Raw genomic sequence first — 20,126 nt, 5'->3', positions numbered from 1 at the left:
GCGACCAGGCTGTTGGAGGAGGCCTGGAGACGGGAAGATGGGGGCTCCCCATCTTCTGTTCCCTTCCAAGCAAAGGGGCTCCATTGGCATGCTCCCCCTGGCTTTTCTCTGCCCCTCCCTCATTCCTCCCCAGGGCACAAAGTACCTCATTTGTGGGTTTGGGAGGAGGAATGATGTCTATTTACAGCTGTAGCCATCCCAGAAAGCATGCATTCTGCTCTGCTCCCCAGGCGGCCAGTCTCACCAGGGCACTGCCCTGCAAGGGATGCCTCCAGTACCTAACACAGCCAAGGGGCTCTGGGGAGGGGAATCTGCCTAATTCTGGGGCTCACACCCAGGAAGCCACCAGCCACATCCTCCCGTGGCCAGCGGGTCACGTCTCTAACAAAGACAGCGGCCTCATTCATTCCTGTCTAATTTCTCAGTATTCAGAGCTCAGGCACGGAGAGCTTTGCTATTTATTGGGCCAATGTGAACCCCAACCCAAGCCCTGGTGAAAAGCCACACTGACGGGCCCAGAGACAATCCTATGTCCGTGTCTCTGTGGGGACACCTGCCCATGCCTTGAAGCACCAGCTGTCATGCTCAGCTGGAATTTGGGGTAATTATTAAGGGGACCAGGCAGACATTTCTTCAGGAAGTGTCTTCAGAAACTCACAACAAAGGAATACTGTCAACAAGCTTCTAAGTGGATTGGGACAGTACTTAAGAAAGGTCTTCAGACGTTCCAGAAGGGAATGCAGCCTTCCACTGGAAGTGCTGGTTACAAATAATTGTTATATTCAGTAGTCTCGTTGGAATTACCCTACATACTTGGAAATAATAAAAACTTTGCTTCATTTTAAAGAAAAGCACATTCCACACTAAAATTTTATGAATGCCCCTATCCCTGCCCTCCATTAAGTAGCTCAAGTTGGTGAAGTTGACTATGCCCCAATTTTTATTATAACATAAATACATATGGGTGCACAGGCAAATCATTCTCTGTTTCATGAAGGAATCCACCTTGGGACAAACCTGGTGTCATCCCAGCTCGTTTACACCCTGATTCTTTTTGATCTTTTTTCATGCAGTGAAGCCATCACCTGCAATCCCTTTCCCGGAAATAAGCATCCGATGGACTAACCCTTCAGTTCCCTCATTCTAGAACATTCTCTCACCTTCTCGTGGGCTGGCCTTTCCTCCTCAGCTCCCTTATGAGCGACTTCTCAGAAGTTTTGCCTTTTACTTCTCCTGCATTTCCAGCAACACCTGAAGTTGTTTGATAGATGGGTGGTACCCAGCCTTGATATTTATTAGTATTATCTCTGGAGGAGTCTAGAAGGAAGCAGTTTAGAGCCTGGACTCTGCAGCCAGAACCTGGGGTCAGAACGCTTGGTCTCACACCTGCCAGCTGGATGTCCTCCAGCAAGTTGATCAAATTCTCTGTGCCACAGTTTCACCTTTTATAACAGAGCAAGAGTAATATACCTATTATCACAGAATGTATTATTGGAAACCTAAGAAGATAGATAGATCTCCATATATCTATACATGCACATATGTGTGTATCAGAATACTGACCCCATCCTAATCCTCGCAGCCTGTGTATATGTGACCTCACAGGGCAAGAAGGGACTTTGCAGATATGAAGCTAAGGATCCTGAGACAAGAGACTGTCCCCAGTTATCCATGTGGCCCAATGTCATCACAAGGATGGAGGGGGCAGGAGCAGTCAGAGAAGGAGATGTGACAATAGACGCAGATCAGAGACAGAGAGTGAGAGAGAGAGATTTGAGGATGCTGTGCTCTGACTTGGATGACCAAGGAAGGGGCCACGAGCCAAGGAAGTCAGGCAACCTCTAAAAACTGGGAAAGCCAAGGAAACATTTTTTTCTCTTCATGCCTGCAGAAGCAGTCCTGCCGCTAGGACATCTGACCTCTAGAACTATAAGATAATTTGTATTGTTTGAAGCATATATTAGTACACACACACACACAGAACCTGGCGCGGAGCCTGGAGGCACCAAGCAGCCAACACAAAGGTCGTGGAGACACCTGAGCACGAAGCGGGCGTGTGACTCCCAGGACAGCAAGCACCACCGCTGCCTGGATCAGCTGGACAGAGCAGCTGATGGGGATCCAGAGGGGCTGAGCTTCCCGAGAAGACTAACGTCACAGCCAGCGGTGTGAGTAGGCACACGCCATTCAGTACAGTCTCCAAACCCCCTTCCCACAGGTCACCTAAGGAGGGCTCTCACCTGTGCGGCTGAGGCAGCAGTTCAAGTTCAGTTCTGGGGTCTGGGTTGTCCTCCGTGAGCACCACACAGGGCATGTTTTCCACCCATTTGGGGAAGGGGGGGGCTTCCTCTCTCAGTGCAGAGGTCTGAGTTTGCTGCATTAGTACTTGCTGGGGGTTCAGTCTGTAAATAGGAATTCCCTCTCTCTCTCTCCCTCCCTCTCCCTCCCTCTCTCCCTCTCTCTCTCTCTCTCTCTCTCTCTCTCTCTCTCTCTCTCTCTCTCTGTCTCCCCCCTTACACCCAGTTCTCTTCCTCCCCTCCCACCTCATCCCACTGCAAAGACCCCTCCCCTTGTGCCGTGTATGCTCCTCTGTAGCCATCTCCATGCTCATCTACTCATAAACAGGAGCATCACAGGCATGTAAACATTCACTTATAAATTTTAACCAGTTTCACTAAAATGGGATCATATTTGTGCATTTCTCTTTGGCCGACAGAATATCTAGGGCTGTTATACGTGAGGGGCAGGGAAGACCACTGTGGTTCTGGGGGAAAAGGAGAGGAGGCTGGTGACTGGCCCCGTGAGGGTGACCATGACAGTGGGGTGACAGTGCTGAATGTGACGGCATCCCCAAAGGGGTGGCGTGGAAGGGACATTTAGAAGATCCTGGTTTGGTGTAAGAAGAAGGAAGAAAAAGGAGGAGGGGGGAAGAAAAATAGAAACTAAGCCAAAATCCCCCAACACCGTTATGAATCGGTGCCGTTTGCAGTGGCAGAGACAGAAGTGTCCACGGCTCCTGAAGTGAAAAAGGGGTGAACAGCCACAAAATTCACTCCAACAGGATGGACCCAACCCTACAAAGCCCAGCCCAGAGCCCCTCTGAAATCACCGTCAGGGAGTCGCATGCCCAGAAAGGACGGGTTTCACTGTCACATCCTCGTGTTCCATTTCACATCCTCCCTCTGTAAGCACGACTTTCACACAGTGTTGGGAAGTCAGGTAGAGAAAGACAAATACCATATGATATCACTTTTATGTGGAATCTAAAAAAATGATACAAATGAACTTATTTACAAAACAGAAATAGACTCAGACACAGAAAACTAACTATGGGTACAAAAAGGGAAAGGTGGGGGACACCCCACTGTACCTTGCTGAGCCCAGGGGCCTGTGTCAGTCAGTTCAGGCTGCCAAAACCAAGCACCACAGGCCGGGGCCCGGAAACAATAGAAATCTATTTTCTCCTAGTTCTGGAGGCTGCAAGTCCAAGATCAAGGTGTTGGCAGGGTTGGTGTCCTCTGAGGGCTCCCTCCTTGGTGTATATAGGTAGTGCTCTTCTCACTGTGTTCTTACATGGCCTTTCACCTGTTCCACCATCCCTGGTGTCCCTCTTACAAGGACACTAGTCAGATTGGATTGGGGGCCAATGGATTCATTTTACTGGGTTGGCCAAAAAGTTCGTTTGGATTTTTCTGTAAGAGTTACGAACTTTCTGGCCAACCCAATAACCTAATCGCCTCTTTAAGGACTCCATCTCCAAATACAGTCACATTCTGAGGTCCTAGGGTTTGGGACTTCAACGTATATATTTGGGGAATAGGATTCAGCCCACGACAGGCCCCACCAGCATGGTCCAGCTCTGCGCCCAGCATGGGAACCCATCAGCTTCCTTCCTCTCACAACCCATCAGTAGCTACTGCTTGACATGTTTTCTCTCCCCTTTGTTATATTTCAGAAGAAAGAAGAAGAAAATAGGAACAGACAGGAAAATTTAGTGAAGCTTCCATCACCTAGGAGCCAGCCAGCAACATTCTTGAGTTACCTGGGACTGGTTTACCCCATCCTGCTTTGGGGAAGAGAGAGGCAGCAGAGAAGAAAAGCCAACTCCAGCCAGAGGGCTTGTTTGAAAAGGGAAATTGCTCAGAGGTTGTGTCCTGGGGCCAGAAAAGAAGCAGCCTGAATCCCCAAGACCTTCCACAGGACCCCTCAGGAAGAAGATGCCACGTTCAGAATGAGGACCTGACCACTGCCTCCACCCCAGACTCCATCGCCATACTACAGTGGGTCTTCCCTCTCAAGGCAAGGAGGGGAAACCGTGACTCAGTGATTTTCCACCATGAAACTGTATTGAGGAGGTGTGCCTGCCCCCCAGTGAACCCCGAGGTGACCAGAAAATTAATGAGGCAGAATTCCCAGTTCCCTGGAATTCCAGGGACCAGAGGCCAAACTCTATGTGATGAGGGATAATCAGAGGCCCAGGGATTAGCTGTGTGTATTGATTCAGCTCCCAGGAGAACCTTTGATTTTGTGCTTGCGTTCTCCTCCTGACTCGGGCCCTAGCCTTTGTCTAACTAACTCGCTGAGTCTCTCCCAGAGTGAAGCCAAGGATTAGTTAATATTTGCAGATAGAAAGGACTCCCTCCAGAATAAACATGAACACCATTTCACCTGGGTCTCCAGCCAGCCTGAGATCCAATTGCAAATACTGCTCACCCTTTTGGACGGACGTGGAATAAAGAGAAGGCAACATCACTTGGGGACTCCGGCTCCACCTCTGAAGCCAGGGCTCAGAGCTTCCTCCACCCGGAGGGAGAATGCACATCTGTTCTGGAGTCGGCCCTCCGGTGAATGAGGGACACACAAGCCGGGCAAACTTGCTTCAAAGCTCCACCTGGCAAAGGTGAGACCACCAGGGAAAATGTCACCATGAGCGTAGTTCTGCCAGGACGGGGACCCTCATGGGCAACCCAGAGAGGAAGGGGAGACCTCGGGGCTCGGGGCAGGAAATCTCCTGTTTGATGCACTGATGCTCAGACTTGTGTTGCCAGCCCCGAGCCATGGAGCCCAAGGAAAAGCAGAGAATGCACTGTGAGCAAGTGGGTTTCATTCCTTCGTTCACCCTGCAAACATGAGGCCCATGCCTAACATCGGCGGGCCCGGGGCAAGAGAACCAACGAAGGCCCAGACATAAATCAGACTAGCCAGCGTGAAGGAAGCGGGGTCTGACCTCCTACCTTAACTTCCCGATGGCCCCGAAGGCCAGGCTCCAATTGAGACCCCCCACTCCTTGGGGTTAAGCATCAGAGCACACAGAGAGACACAGGAGAGCGGGTCCTGCCCTGGCTCAGGGCTTTAGAGCCAGAAATTCTGGGGACCCAGGGACCAGAGGGTGAGCTAAACTGGGGAGAGGGCGGGGAGGACACACAGACTCCTCACTCTGCTGGAAGAGGTCAGGAGGTCAGAAGGGCCTCCCCAGTCTGTGGCTGGATACGGCACTGGGCCCGGCAGGCACGCGGGTATCCCTGAGCTGCCTCTGCTGATGGCCTCCTAGCCAAGACGTGGCAGAGGGAAGTAGAAGCATCTGTCTCAACTCCCCACAGCAAACCCTTTGGGTACAAAGTGAGATGTAAACAAATTAATAATGAGAACAATGAAAATAACACCACCACGTTTCCTTGATTCTAAGACATTTTTCCACCTCTCTTTTTAGCCTGTCTGGAGTTGGGATACGTTTTATAATCAGGATGAACGACGAACGTAATGGGGTTTCACGCCCTCTCCCAGGATGCTGTTGTTAATTCAGTGGAGCCCCCTACAGTCAGGGACATCTTAGAATCAGGGCTTTCAGGGATCATGACGGAGCCCTTTTCTGGCCCTGGCTCTGTAGGGTGGAGACCCTCCCTGGGAATGTGAGGGCCAAAGGTGTCAGATGGGGGCCACTTCGGGGCTGTAAAGGGCCTGAGGAGCTGGGAGTGAGGGGAGCGGACTGGAGGGGCAGGCTAGTGTCCCCCTCCTCATCTGGGTCCAGAAGACGTCTTACCTGAAGCAGCAGCACCTGCAAGAGATGGGGAACCTGGGTACCTGGGTTTCCATGACAACCTTACCTTCCACTGGGCGTGTGATGGAGCCACCCAGGTCCCCAAGGCTGTGAGTTTGGTCCTATTTCACCTACATAAATACCATGGATGTGGGGTAGTGGGGAGCGGGGCCTGGGCTCAGTTCACTCAGCATCTTTTCTCCCCTGGAGCTGACAAGCTGTCTCACTCAGGTAAGTGAGTTCTGCTTCCCTCTGACCAGTAAATATTCCAGAAAGAGAAGGAGTTCGTTTCCTCAGAAGCAGGTGGGAGCCATGGCTCACCTTCCAAATAAGTAACTGATTATCTGCTTGCAAATTCAATTTACTGCCTGAAACCAGTCTTTCCTGATGAGTCCTAACAAGTCCGATTGTCTCGGGAGAATCTGTCAAAAGGAAAGTCCTCCCAGGGCTGGTGGGTTCCAGGCGGACCCAGGTGTGGGGGGAACAGGGGAGAGTGGCCACCTGCTCCACACCCTTCTGGGACCCGCCAACCATGAACCCCCGACCCAGGGATGCCCCATCTCAGAAAAGGAGTGGATCCCCCAAATGCCTTCATCTATGTTCAGCCTTCTGCTCAAAGGCCTAGGCTGCAGGGGGCCCCACAAGTGAGGAATGGACCAGGGAACTTCTGACTCAGCTTGTCTCCTCCAAGCCAGTGGGCAGCGAAGGTTGCAGTCTGGGCTGAGGTTTGGAAATGATGGGTCACTCTGGGTGGTCTTCTAAAGCCAAGGACCAGGAGACGTGGGTAACAGGGCCAGCTTCATCCCCTAACAGGGATGGGTGTTGTGAGGCTGTCAGGAAGCAAGGACTCTCTCCATTCATAAACTCACCCACTGATTCACGACCGTCTCCCAGGTCCTATGCCAAGTCCCCTGGACACCGAAAGAATGACCATTCCTTGTCCTTGAGGGGGGTCATGCATTCATTCATTTATTTACTTCCCAGATATTTATTTTAAACCTGTAACCATGACTCTGGAACTTTGTTCAGCTCTAGTTTGGGGTGAGGACTCAGTCCCCACCTCTTGAAAAACTCATAATTCAAAACCACCTGTAAAAAAACAAAAACTAAAAGAAAAAAAATAATTACCTAAGCCCCTCCATCATTGATAATTCCTGTTAAGTGTTTGTGTTTTGAGGCTTTGGAAACCCTAAAGAACTTTAGCTTCCTGTAACAGCATGACATGAATGGGCCTTGCCTTAGTTACATGAAAAATTAGACATGTATATGGTTCTCAAATTTAAAGGCAGGATTTCCTTCTATTAAATTAACCAGAGACTCAGAGAACTATTTGGTTACATGTTAAAAAAGAGAATTCCGATTTTCAAACACGTTCCAATCAAGAAACTTTCAGCAGTCGAGGTTTTTATCATGTTTTTTTTATCATGTTTCCAGAAAGGTACAATATTTGTCACGTATCCTTGGAATGAAGAAAACAGACTGAAATGTTCATTGTTTTTCTGACTACAAAATAAAAAAGAAGTCACATACACACACACACAAAAGCCACAATCCAAGGCAGAGTGAGAGGAGGGTCCCAAACGGGCTATAAAAGGTGAGTTTTCAAACCACATAGCCCAGGACCCCTCAGAATTTGCTCAAGGATTCCAAAAGTGATTTTACAAAATTTCACTGTAATTATATTTGAACTATTTTTAGATGTAATAAAAAATCAGTACATTCACCAAGGTGTTAAATGGAAAGTTTCACACCTCAGGGACCAGCAGCCCATTTCCCGGCTGACAGGTTACCTCCTTCCTGGCAAGGACTTGGAGCAAAGTCTCGACCGCCCTCTGTGGCTGCATCATTGATTAGGTGTGTCATTGACTAGGGAGGCTGCAGGTGTGATGTATTTGGGAAATTAGTCCACGTCGGCAGCACCCACATGTGGGGTTCGGTTAATGCCGGGTGGGGGTCAGGCTCAGGATGCAGGGCTCATTCTCATTACAGATAATAACCAGGGGCATGGGATGCAGGGGTTGCTGCCTCTCTGGAGATGGTTAAGTTCTTCCTTAAAACCTGAAGCCTTCCTCTCCAACTTTGGTCTTGAAAATAACTGTAAATCTGTCTTTCAAGACTCAGTGCCAGTTTAATTGAAGAGAATCTTGAGACTTCAAGGTGGACTTGAAAAAATTGTTCTTTTTTATAACTACATTCCTGGGAGAATCAAGACTTTCCTGTCAAGGTCCAGCTGAGAAGCCTCTGAAATAAGTTGGATGCTGGACTACCTTCCATAACCCCCAATTTCACATGTCCCAGGCATCAATATAGCTTCATTGTTCAGATTTGATAAGTAAATGTGATGAATTGGAACTATTAAGGTCAATTGATACCAATAAAAAACTGATTTCATCTTTTATTTACTTTTTCTTATTTTTGTTATGAAAACTTTCAAACACACAGCAAAGTACAGGGAAGAGTGTAGGTAGTATACTGTCCATTAACAGATGAATGGATAAAGAAGATGTGGCACATATATACAATGGAATATTACTCAGCCATAAAAAGAAATGAAATTGAGTTATTTGTAGTGAGGTGGATGGACATAGAGACTGTCATACAGAGTGAAGTAAGTCAGAAAGAGAAAAATAAATACCGTATATTAACACATATATATGGAATCTAAAAAAAAAAAAGGTTCTGAAGAACCTAAGGGCAGGACAGGAATAAAGTTGCAGACATAGAGAATGGACTTGAGGACATGGGGAAGGGGAAGTGTAAGCTGGGATGGAGTGAGAGAGTGGCATGGACATATATACACTACCAAATATAAAATAGATAGCTAGTGGGAAGCAGCTGCATAGCCCAGGGAGATCAGCTCGGTGCTAGAGAGGTGGGATAGGAAGGATGGGAGGGAGATGCAAGAAGGAGGAGATATGGGGATATATGTGTATGTATGGCTGATTCACTCTGTTATAAAGCAGAAACTAACACACAATTGTAAAGCAATTATACTCCATAAAGATATTAAAAATAAATAAAATAACCTACTTTTGGCTTTATTGGTTTTCTCTATTGTATATTTGCTTTGTATTACATTTATGCTTTTATCTTTCTATTTCTTCTCTTCTACTTACTTTGGCTTGATTTTCTTTTTCTTGCTTCTTGAAATGAAAGCTTAAGCTATCGATTTTTCAGCACATATATAATCTACAAGTATAATGATATATCTTCATTATCATTCAGTTTAAAATATTTCCAAATTTCCATTGTGATTTATTTCTTGAACCGTGGGTCACTTAAGTGTGTGGCTTAATTACTAAGCAGTTGGAGATTTTCTAATTACCTTTTTGTTATTGATTTCCAGCTTAATTGCACTGTGGTCAGGGAACGTACCCGGGATTTTTTCAATCCTTTGAAAATTGTTAAGGCTGGCTGTATGAGCTCCTGTATGGTTGGCTTTGGAAATGCCCCGTGTTCATTTATTCAAATGAGAAGAATGCACGTTCTGTCTTTTTTGGGTGCAGTGCTTTATAAATGTCAATTAGGTCAGTTTGATTAATTATGTTGTTAACATCTTCTATATCCTGACAGATTATTTTGTCTGCTTGTCCTATCAGCTCCTGAGAAATACATCTTAATGTCTCTCACTAGGATGGACATGCCTTTGTAACTTTTCCATTTTTATATTTTTCTCAGTTATGGGTCTGCCCTTGAAGTAGAAATTTACAGAGTCATCCTGACCAGGAATCCACTCTTATCTGCTTTATATACTGGAGTTCATGAAATATTCCATTTGAAAAAAAGTTCCACAGCTGATAAAGAAAAGTGTTTGAAACTTGGCAGAGAGGGTTTCAAGAGAGGAAACATTGATAATGGAGTCTCTCCAGCCTAATAACCGAGAATAACATAAAGCACTTCGTGTCCCCAACTACCTCTCCACTGCTGCCTAAAATGCCATCTCTGGGGAAACATTCCTTTAGAAAGCCTAGGATTTTGAGCTAGAATGCTTCCTCTAGCTTCTGGGAGTGGAAATTAAAATGCAAATGAGTCACGCACTAAGTCTATCTTCTCTCTTTGTCAACTGAAATTGAGAGAGAGATGTAAGTTGTCTGGAAAGAGATGAAAATTTCTGAGGATCCAGAGCAGGGAAGGAAAAGCTGGCAAAGGCAAAGGAACATGACAAAATTACTCCATGACCCAGACTTTCAAAGAGTTGGCCATGCAGGGAGGAGGATCAAGGTTTCGCCTATATTTGGAATAATCTCCCCTATATTTGGAATAATTTGGTATAATATTCCCGCCTATATTTGGAATAATCTCGCCTATACTTGGAATAAGCTCAGGCCCTAGGATATGCATCTATGGTTCTTCATGCAGTTAAGATCTCTCTCCAAAAGAAAGGGACTTCTCTGAGCAACAGTGACCCTGACTTGGTGACTAGGGGCAGGTGACACCATGGTTCAGTGACAGAAAAGCAGGCCAAATGAATGTTCTCTTGTGTAGAGCTGTTCCCCTGGGGCAGGGGTGGGAGCCAGGTTTGTCTCCTCATCACTGTGTCAGCGAGTCTAATTATTAATGATGTGCAGAACACCAATCACATACCCAGGGGCTACTGGGGAGGGACCTCACAGCTCTTGCTCTGGAAGAACATGCAATCCAGTTGGGAAGGCAATGGACTCATGAACAACCAGAGAATAAGGCAAGGTAACCCAGGGAAACTCAACAGTCAAAGCACGTGCTACAGAAACTCAGGGATGATGGACTTAGGGAAGACCGAAGTCATCAGGAAAGGCTTCACAAAACGGGTATGCTTCACCGGACCCTTGGAGGATGGTCAGGACAGAGAAAGAACAAGAGGACACCATCCCAAGAAGTGGGAACAATGTGATCAGGGCAGCAGGGGAGGCTGAAACAGACTTTGTGGTCACTGGTCAAAGCAGTAAGCAGGAAAGTCTGCCAGACAGAAATCTGCAAAGAAAACCTTCTATTCTTGGATGTTCAAGGATCTCTTTTTGAGCTTTATTGAGTTATAACTCATATGAGATATAATTTACCATTTAAATTGTACATCTCAATGGTTTTTAGTTCACTGAGTTGAGTGACCATCATCACAATTTATTTTAGAAAATTTTCATCACCCCAAAAAGGAACCCTGTAACCATGTTAGGAGTCACTCCCCATTTCCCACCAATCTCCTCAGCCCCAGGTTAACACTGCTTGCTGTCTCTTTGGACTTGCATATTCTGAACATTTCATTTAAGTGGAATCTCTTATGGGATGAATTGTATCCTCCCCCCAAAACCATATGTTGAAGTCCTAACCCCCAGTACCTCTGAATGTGATCTTATTTGGAAATAGCGCCATTGCACATGTAATTAGTTAAGATGAGGTCATATTGGGTAGGGCAGGTGCCTGATCCAATATGACTTCTATCCTTATGAAAAGGGGAAATTTATACACAGAAACAGACATGCACAGAGGGAAGATAACATGAAGACACAGAGAGAACGCCATCAACAAGCCAAGGAATGCCAAAGATTGCCAGAAAACCCGCAGAAGGTAGAGGAGAAGCATAGAACAGAGGGAACCAGCCCTGCTGACACCTTGATTTCAGACTTCTGGCTTCCAAAACTGTGAGAGATTAAATTTCTGTTGTTTAAGCCCCCTTACTTTGTGATGCTTTGTTATGGCAGCCCCAAGCAACTAATTTAATATCTGGTCTTCTGTGACCCTCTTCTTTCACTCAGCATAATGTTCCCAAGGTTCATCCATGTGGTAGCAGATGTCAGCACTTCATTCCTTTTTATGGCTGAATAATATTCCATCGAATGGATATACCATTTTTGTTTATCATTCACGGGTGATGGATATTTGAGTTGTTTCTACTTTGGGACAATGGGAATAATGCTCCACATATGAGTTTTTGTATGGACAGCTGCTTTTATTTCTCTCGGGTGCATATGTAGAAGTAGAATTGCTGGGTCATATTGCTATATGACCCAACAATTCGGTAACCTCTTGAGGAACTGCCAGACTGTTTTCCAAAGTGGCTGCTCCATCTTACATTCCCACCAGCAAAAAATGAGGATCCCAATACGTCCACCTCCTCACCAACACTTGTTATTATCTGTCTTTTATATTGTGGCCATTCTTGTGGGTGTGAGATGCTCTTTAAGAATCTGTCCTTTGTTTTTCTCACAGCCAGGCTGCACACAGAAGGCCATGATTTTAAGACATATCGTGCTATTGACAATCCCAAGACCTATGTCCTTTCTGACCAAATACTACTTTTACCAAACCCTAAAATCCCCTCCATTCCACCTGAAAATCAACCAAGAGGATGCAGCACCAAGCGACCTTGTCAGCCCCGTGGTCCCCAGGCCTGACCCTTGCAATTACGGGGTGGGTGCGGGGAGCAGCAGAGACACCACCAGCTGCATCTCACATCCTTCCTTGCAGTTACTATAGAAACTGTCATAGCCACAAGCTCTCCCTCGCCTTCTAGATGTTAATAAACAGCCTTATTATTTTGCAGAAAGCACTTTGGAAAATCAGCAGCCCCAACGTTTCATCCTGGTCCAAGTTAATGAGGAAAGATTGTGGGGCTTTTTTGTTTTTTTATCGACCATGAAAAGTGGAAGAGTTATGGCCATTTGTGGACTTTGGCTGTATTTATATTTTATGTATTAGAAAGTGATTTCCACCTCTATTACACATCGCTAATGCCCTCGTTACATTAAAGGTATGGACCAGGAATATTTTTTGTCCATCAAACCACCAAATAAATTGTGGTGAAAGATATGAGGAAGGATAATGTTCAATGGTCAGCTTGGCTGTGATGCTGGGGGAAAGAGATATATGTTTCTCAGCCAAATGTCACTAAGAAGAGGAGCTCTAGCAGTTTCTCTGTAAGGAGGGAGTTGGTTAAGGATGGGGAGCCTTACAGGTGGAGCTTTCAGTCTGGGCCAACCCAGACTTTGCCATGAGTGAGCCAGGAATCATGGTAGAAGTGAATCTGCCCTAAATATCAGAGTCCCTCTATACACAGAGCAGATGAAAGACAGAGAGGAGGCCCTGCTCTGGAGTCTTGCACTCAGCTGCCCCTCCTCAGGGCCACTGTGGGGACTGACTAGCACACACGTGAAGCTCCTGGTGCGTAGCAGGTGCCGAGCAAACCGTCAGTCCCCTGCGGCCGGCAGGATGTCACAGGCCCAGAGAGTGGTCCCAGGGAGAAAAGTTACAGGCAGAAGCTTACAAGCTCTTACCACAAGACGTGAAGGAGGAAGAAAGGATAGGAGAGCAAAGAACTGGCATGATGTGAAACCATCAGTGGAAACACAGCGTGGCCAAGGTCAGGGGCACAAGCTCTGGGACCCAGACCACCTGGTTCTAATCACAGCTCCACCATGTGCTGTGCTTCCTCTTTGGCCCCTGACCTGGCTTGTCTCTGTGTCAGCATCTAAAAAGCATCTTAAAAAACTAAAAATAGAGCTACCATATGATCCTTCAATCCCACTCCTGGGCATATATCTGGAGAAAAGCATGGACCAAGAGGATACATGCACGCCAATGTTCATTGCGACACTGTTTACGATAGCCAAGACAAGGAAGCAACCTAAATGTCCATTGACAGAGGAATGGATAAAGAAGATGTGGTACATATGTACAATGAAGTATTACTAAGCCATAAAAAGAACAAAATAATGCCATTTGCAGCAACACGGATAGACCTAGAGATTGTCATACTGAGTGAAGAAAGTCAGAGAAAGAGAAATATCATATGATATCGCTTATACGCAGAATCTATAAAGAAATGATACAAATGAATTTATTTACAAAACAGAAACAGACTCACCCACTTAGAGAATGAACATTTGGTTACCAGGGAGGAAGGGTGGGGGGAAGGGATAGTTAGGGAGTCAGGGATTGACATGTACACACTGCTATATTTAAAATGGATAACCAACAAGAACCTACTGTACAGCACAGGGAACTCTGCTCAATATTATGCAACAACCTAAAGGGGAGAATAGTTTGCAAAAGAATAGATACAGGTATATGTATAACTGAATCACTTTGCTGCACATCTGAAACTAACACAACCTTGTTAATCAACTGTATTCCAATATAAAATAAAAAGTTTAAAAAAGTGAAGGTTATTGTGAGGACAAAGAAAAGGTGTATGTACAGGGCTGGCACATAATAAATGCTTAGACGTTTAATAAATGTTACGTGACAGTGTTCACGGTAACAGCAGCAGCTGTGGGACAAAGGTGGTTTTCAAGACCAGAGAAAAATGGGCCAGGAACCAACAGCCCTCCGCAGCCTCTGGAAGGCTGCCATGAAAATGTCACTGATGGCTTTTCTGCGGCCCTGGGGACGCTGGGCATGGCGACAGGCTGTGTTCCTTCTGTGGGCATCGGTTCCAGAGCTGAAAGTATCCTGTGTGAGAAAGCCTTCCTTTGCTTTATCTCCAGCTTACCTGTCACAAGCTCTCATGCTCCTAGGCCTGGATCCTAAGATTTGGAGGACAAATTACTTTCCTGCCCTGCCAGCCTGGTGTGTGCCTTGCCTGAAAATTCTCCCATGTTTTCATGGAATGTTAACCAACTGCTTCCCCGTATATTCCCTCTCGGAGTCTCACAGACGTGGATGGGTTTGCACAGGTAGAGTCTGGGAGACCAGCTCAGGGACACGTTCTGGAGAAAATAGTGACCACAGGGAATCAAAGAAAGGAGAGGGTGACGGAAGGAGGAAGCTGATTCCAGAGGAAACAAAGGCTGGAAGAGCCAGGACTTGGGACACCATGAGACTTAGCAGGGAGCAAAAGAGAAGATTCCAGAAAGGTTCCAAATTCCAGCCTGGGGTCCATTCACAGAGACAGGGGAGGGGTTGGGGGACAGAAGGGCTCTAGGCAGACAGAGATGGAGGTGTTGGCAGGAAATCGCAGGAGTGAGGACAGATGCTGTGGCATCAGCTCTCAGGACAGGACGGGCCACCAGGATGATTTGGGGTCACTATTGGAGGGGTAGGGGCTAGCCCTGCATGCTTAAGGTGAGGAGCCCGTGGAGGAGAGGGTTGGCATCACAGGTCGGAAGAGTCAAGCTTTGTAGGCGGCGGTGACCCCGGATCACCAAATACGAAGGGAAGGAGCGTTTTTCCACTGGATTTGGGAGCAACAGAGGGTGATTTGTGTCACCACCTAAGAGTGAATGGGGGCTGAGGATGTGAGCAGTCTGACCACATGGGGGGTGGAGCGTGCTGATGGCGTAGCCAGAAGTCAAGGGCAGGCGGCCAAGACTCTACTGGATAGTGTTGACCTGTTGAAGAGAAAGAACCTAGAGCCTGGGGGACTAAAGATGCCAGAGGAAGAGCTGTGATGTGTAGGGAGGCCCAGGCCAAGACCCCCTGCCCGGCTCCGGCCACCAGTCAGACCTCCAGGGAGGGGACCTTGGAGGCGCGCCACTGAGGGCATGATGGGAGTCCCAAGGTCCATGGTCCACATCCTCAATGGCTCTGGCCTGACTCAGGTCTGGGAAAGGGCACCAGGATGGGGACTGAGGCCATGCACGTAGCCCCACCGCTCTGACTCCCAAGACAGACGTCCTCCCTGTGGAAACAACAAGGCCATAGCTCAGACGGCACAACCACAGAGCAACTAATACAAGAGAGGGAACAAATGGTGACAGGACACAGCCAGAGGCTCCCAGCCCCTCCGTGTAGCCACGCAGTGAAATGGCCAGTTAAGACTCCAGCAGAAGGAGGGCCAGCAGCCTGGTGCCCACAAGCTGGAAAACCACCTGGCAGCAGCAAACCCTCCTTCTCCAAGAATCTGAAAACTGGTCCATGGCTGAGGGCTTTCCCCCTTTTTTCCTTTTCTGGACATTTCCTTACCCCAGAGCCTGCAGACCCCACAGCTCTGTGGACAGGATTGGCAGGTGCTAGCGTGATGCTGGGCTGGTCCCTGTGCAGGGGTGGTGGGGCGGAGAGGAGAGAGGCCCCAGCAGGAGCAGAGACTGAAAACCTGCTCATTCAGGAAAGAGCTGCTAACACATTTGGTCATAAACGTCTGTGGTGACAACTGCCCTGGTGCCACAGAAGCAGAAATAATGAGGCTGAGAGGAGATGTATTAAAATGGACAGATCATGACTCAGAACAGAACAAACCTCAGGCCCCAGGAAACGGTCAACTGCCTGATTTCTCCCTGGGTCAATATTTCCATCTTTTCATCTATGCACCATGTGCGTACAGACGCTAATGTAACGCACTCATAATCTCACTCCACGTATAAACTATGTATATACAAAATGCAGACAATTGGCATATGCATTACTACTGCTCCCAAAATATTTGTGTCATCACTGCTTTGGGATGCTGCCCACCCACCCCCAGGCAGGAACTGTGACCTCATCGGGCGGACAGAGCTGGACTCAGATTGAACGTGGGGTTGACATCGCTCTTGGGACCTGTCATGGGCTCAGGAGCACGTGGGGCAGGGCCGTTCAGTGCAGGTAGGAGAGGGTCTTCCTTTTGTTTGCTCATCAGGTTCCTGGTGAGACCCTGTCATCCCCCTGGTGATTCTACTCCAGTGGGGAGAGACAGTCAAGAGAAATACGTCATATTCTAGATGCTTTGGGGAAAATAGATGATGGTAGGGAAGCTCAGGGGTGCCTGGGCAGAGGGAGGGACATTTTAAAAAGGGAGGGCGGGGCGGGGCTCCCTGTAAAGTCACCTCTTGGGCAGACACCTGGGTAATGGGCTTGCAGGCGGCCCACCTGTGGCACAAAGGCCCTGCCATGTGAGGGTGGCTGGAGGGCTTGAGGTACAAAGGTTGGGACAGTGGGGCGACAGCAGGGAAGGCTGGGGGGAGAAGAATGACGAGATTCTGGGAGCTACCCGGGGCTGCTGCTTGGGGTCTAGAGGCCGCCTGGAAGATTTGGCTTTTCTGTAAGTCCACTGGAGACTGTATTTATTTCCTGTGGTTGTTGTAGCTCATCGTCACAAATTAGGTGGCTTAAAATAACAGAAATGTTTTCTCTCATAGTTCTGGAGGCCAGAATTCCAAAATCAAGGTGTTGGCAGGGCCATGCTCCCTCCGGAGGCTCTAGGGAAAATCCATCCTTGCCTCTCCCAGCTCCTGGGGACTGCAGGCAATCCTCGGTGTGGCAGACACACGTCTCTCCGATCTCTACTTCGTCTTCAGGGGGTGGCCGCACCCCCCCACCCACACCCCATGTGACTCCATCTTCTCCTCCCCTTGTAAGGACCAGTCGTTGGACTTAGGGCCCATCCTGATCCAGTATGACTGCACCTTGATCCTGAACTAATGACACTGGCAAAGACCCTAATTCCAGATAAGGCCACATTCTGAGGTTACAGGTGAACATGGATTTTTGGACACTATTCAACCCACTACAGGAAACCCCTGGAGGGTTTTGGGAAGAGGCATGATGTGACCTGACTTGGGTTTTTTAAGTGTCCTTTTGGCTATGTGGAGAACAGGCTGTAGCAGCAGAGTTGGAAACAGGGAGTCAAATTTGGACGTTTGCTGCAGTCATCCAGACAGGTGATGGGGTGGCCTGGTGTGGTGACAGCTGTGGAATTGAGGGAAGTGGTTGAATTCTGGGTCAGTCTTGAAGGCAGAACCGAGAAGGCTTGCTGATAGATTGGATTCCTTTGCCTGCTAGCCCAGGCTCCCCACCAAGTAATTTCTGTGCTCTGGACTCAAGTCATTCCCTCCCGCTACTCGGCACTCCTCAAGGCTGCACATCACATGCCATTGGCTCTCCATCCATCCACAGGCTGCTGCGGTGGCTCACTGCACCCCAGGGGCCTGTTCTCTTCCATCATGGCCATTGGTCCACATGGCTTAGTCCCCTTGCCCTCTCCGTGGCGGGAGCCGGCAGCCTGTGTTGCCTTGGCCAAGGCAAGAATGGCAGATGTGCCTTGGGGCCCGAATTGAGGTGCTGGTCCCACAGTCCAGCCCAGCTGTTGCTTTTATGTGGCAGGGCACATTGTAACCCCCAGTCGGGGACAGTGGTCCCTCAGCGTCCTCAAGGCCCCCAGGGTAGCTGAAGTCCTGATACTTCATGCCCACTAGAGGGTCATGCTTCATGGGGTGAGAAATATTAAAACACCTGCCGTGAAGCTCCTTTGAATACCTGGCACCTAAATCTCGTGTATCCGGGGGCTCCATGGAAGACATGTTGACCACGGACAACTGAGGAGCCCTGATACATTGAAAATGGTTGTCCCCACCAGGTGTAGAAGTTTTGATAAGAAGCTACATCCAGCAAGGAGCGGATGTTGCCTTGAGAAAAACACTGGTCTTCTTTCAAGGGAAAGAAACTGTACAGCAGTCATAGAGGCTGTGGGTGTTCTAGAGGCGGGTATAGAGGGATTGGAGGAAACACAAGGGGCAGCAACCAATAAGTAAGTCAATGTCCTAAACAAGTAACCCCGAGTTCCGCTGAGGTTCAAGGAGAGTCCGTTTCATTACTGCCCCTGTGCAGGCCTCTTGGGGAGCAATCAGGAGCCCCCGGTCAGCTCTAACGTCAAGTTAATTATGTCTGAGGCCCATGTCAAAGTCAGGGCACAGAGGCTTAGGAGCTGCACTCCCTGCCAGGCCACTAGGGGATTTAGAAAGGGCCCTCCCACCCCCACCCTCATCCCCCCCACAAATAAAAACTCCTGGACGATTTTCAAGACTCTCAATTAGGACTGTATTTTCCACTTCTGCCAGAGAGCTGAGTTCCCCAGATGTCCAAGAAGCGGGTGTTCAAGCATCGTCACCCACAGGCAGAGCAGGCGGCAGCTCCAGTGACTCAAGAAGCAGCCATGGGCGAGGACCCTGCTCCCTGCAGCTCTGCGGGGCGTGGGGCTACACCTGCCTTCAAGCAGCTCAGCCGAGAATCTGATGCCGAGGCCTAACCCCCCAGGCATCAGGCATGTTCAGCCCCCTCTCTCTGCTGGAGCCTCCATGAGCATCGCCGGGCAGGCTGAGGAATGCCGGGCAAGCTCTCAGGGACCTCCTATGCGCACAGAGTCTGCTCACTGCAGGGTCCCAGAGCAGAGATGTTTTGTTCTATCTTCAGGCAGACAATGGGTTTCCAAGCCTGTCTGCTATACAGACCCCTGAAGGAGGCACAGGACCTCAAAATCATCTCATTGCTGTGGAAGAAAAGACCTCACCAAAATGAATGATGTTGCCTTTTCCCAGATGCTACTCAGTAAAGAAGAGAACAGACCTTTTTCTAGCTAGTATTTTTCCAGATGTGTGTAACTACAGAAATATTTGCACAGTTTGCCTTAAATTCTTTTTGGAACAGCTTCAGGGTTAAATAAATAACAAAATAATAATATATTCATATAGTTAGAACCATAGGTTACCTGTGTTTTAATCCTACCTTTTCACTTCAGGTTAAGGCAACAGAGCTTCCCCCATATTATTATGGATTCATAAGTCTAATTTTTATGTTTCTTCAAGCACTATAATTAACCGAAGGCTTTTTTTTTTGCAGTTGGTCTTTTATTTCCAGGGTTCTTAGGTTGTAAATGTTTCAGTAAACATGTGGAATAAGTTATTAATTATAAAGACATCCACGTTTCCTCTTTGCCAGGTCTTGTGCAACTGGGCTCCAGGATGAGTTTGCAATTTATGGAGGGGAGGGTGGAGGCAGAGCGGGAGGAATAAATATCCGGCAATGAAGGAAGAGCGCAAAAGCACATATAAACGGGAGGGAAAATGGCGGTGCAAAAAATAAAAAATACATGAATAAAAATATTTAAAAGGTAGTGCCCACCATAAATAAAGGTGGGTGTGGGTATGGGAGTGTGGGCACCACACACTAACTCCAGAGAAATCTAACTCCCCAGAAAGACTGACAGATGTCGGCCTGTTGTAAACATCAGTCACCACAGAGCCACTGAGAAGACTCTCCGGCCATGCTTTGTGTGTTGCAGGAGAATGCTATCCAGCCTGCATCTTTTGTACTGAGATTCCTAGGAGCCAGTGATGCCTGGAAGGGATGAGAACACTGGATAGACCAAGGCTTTCACTGCACCTGTGTCTGATGTCTCTGAAGCCACCTGGCCCAGGGAGGAAGG

The sequence above is a fragment of the Lagenorhynchus albirostris genome, chromosome 2 (genome assembly GCF_949774975.1).
Source record: "Lagenorhynchus albirostris chromosome 2, mLagAlb1.1, whole genome shotgun sequence".
In the NCBI taxonomy this organism is placed as follows: Eukaryota; Metazoa; Chordata; class Mammalia; order Artiodactyla; family Delphinidae; genus Lagenorhynchus; species Lagenorhynchus albirostris.
The sequence above is the reverse complement of the archived record's forward strand: the minus strand, read 5'-3'. Positions refer to the sequence as shown.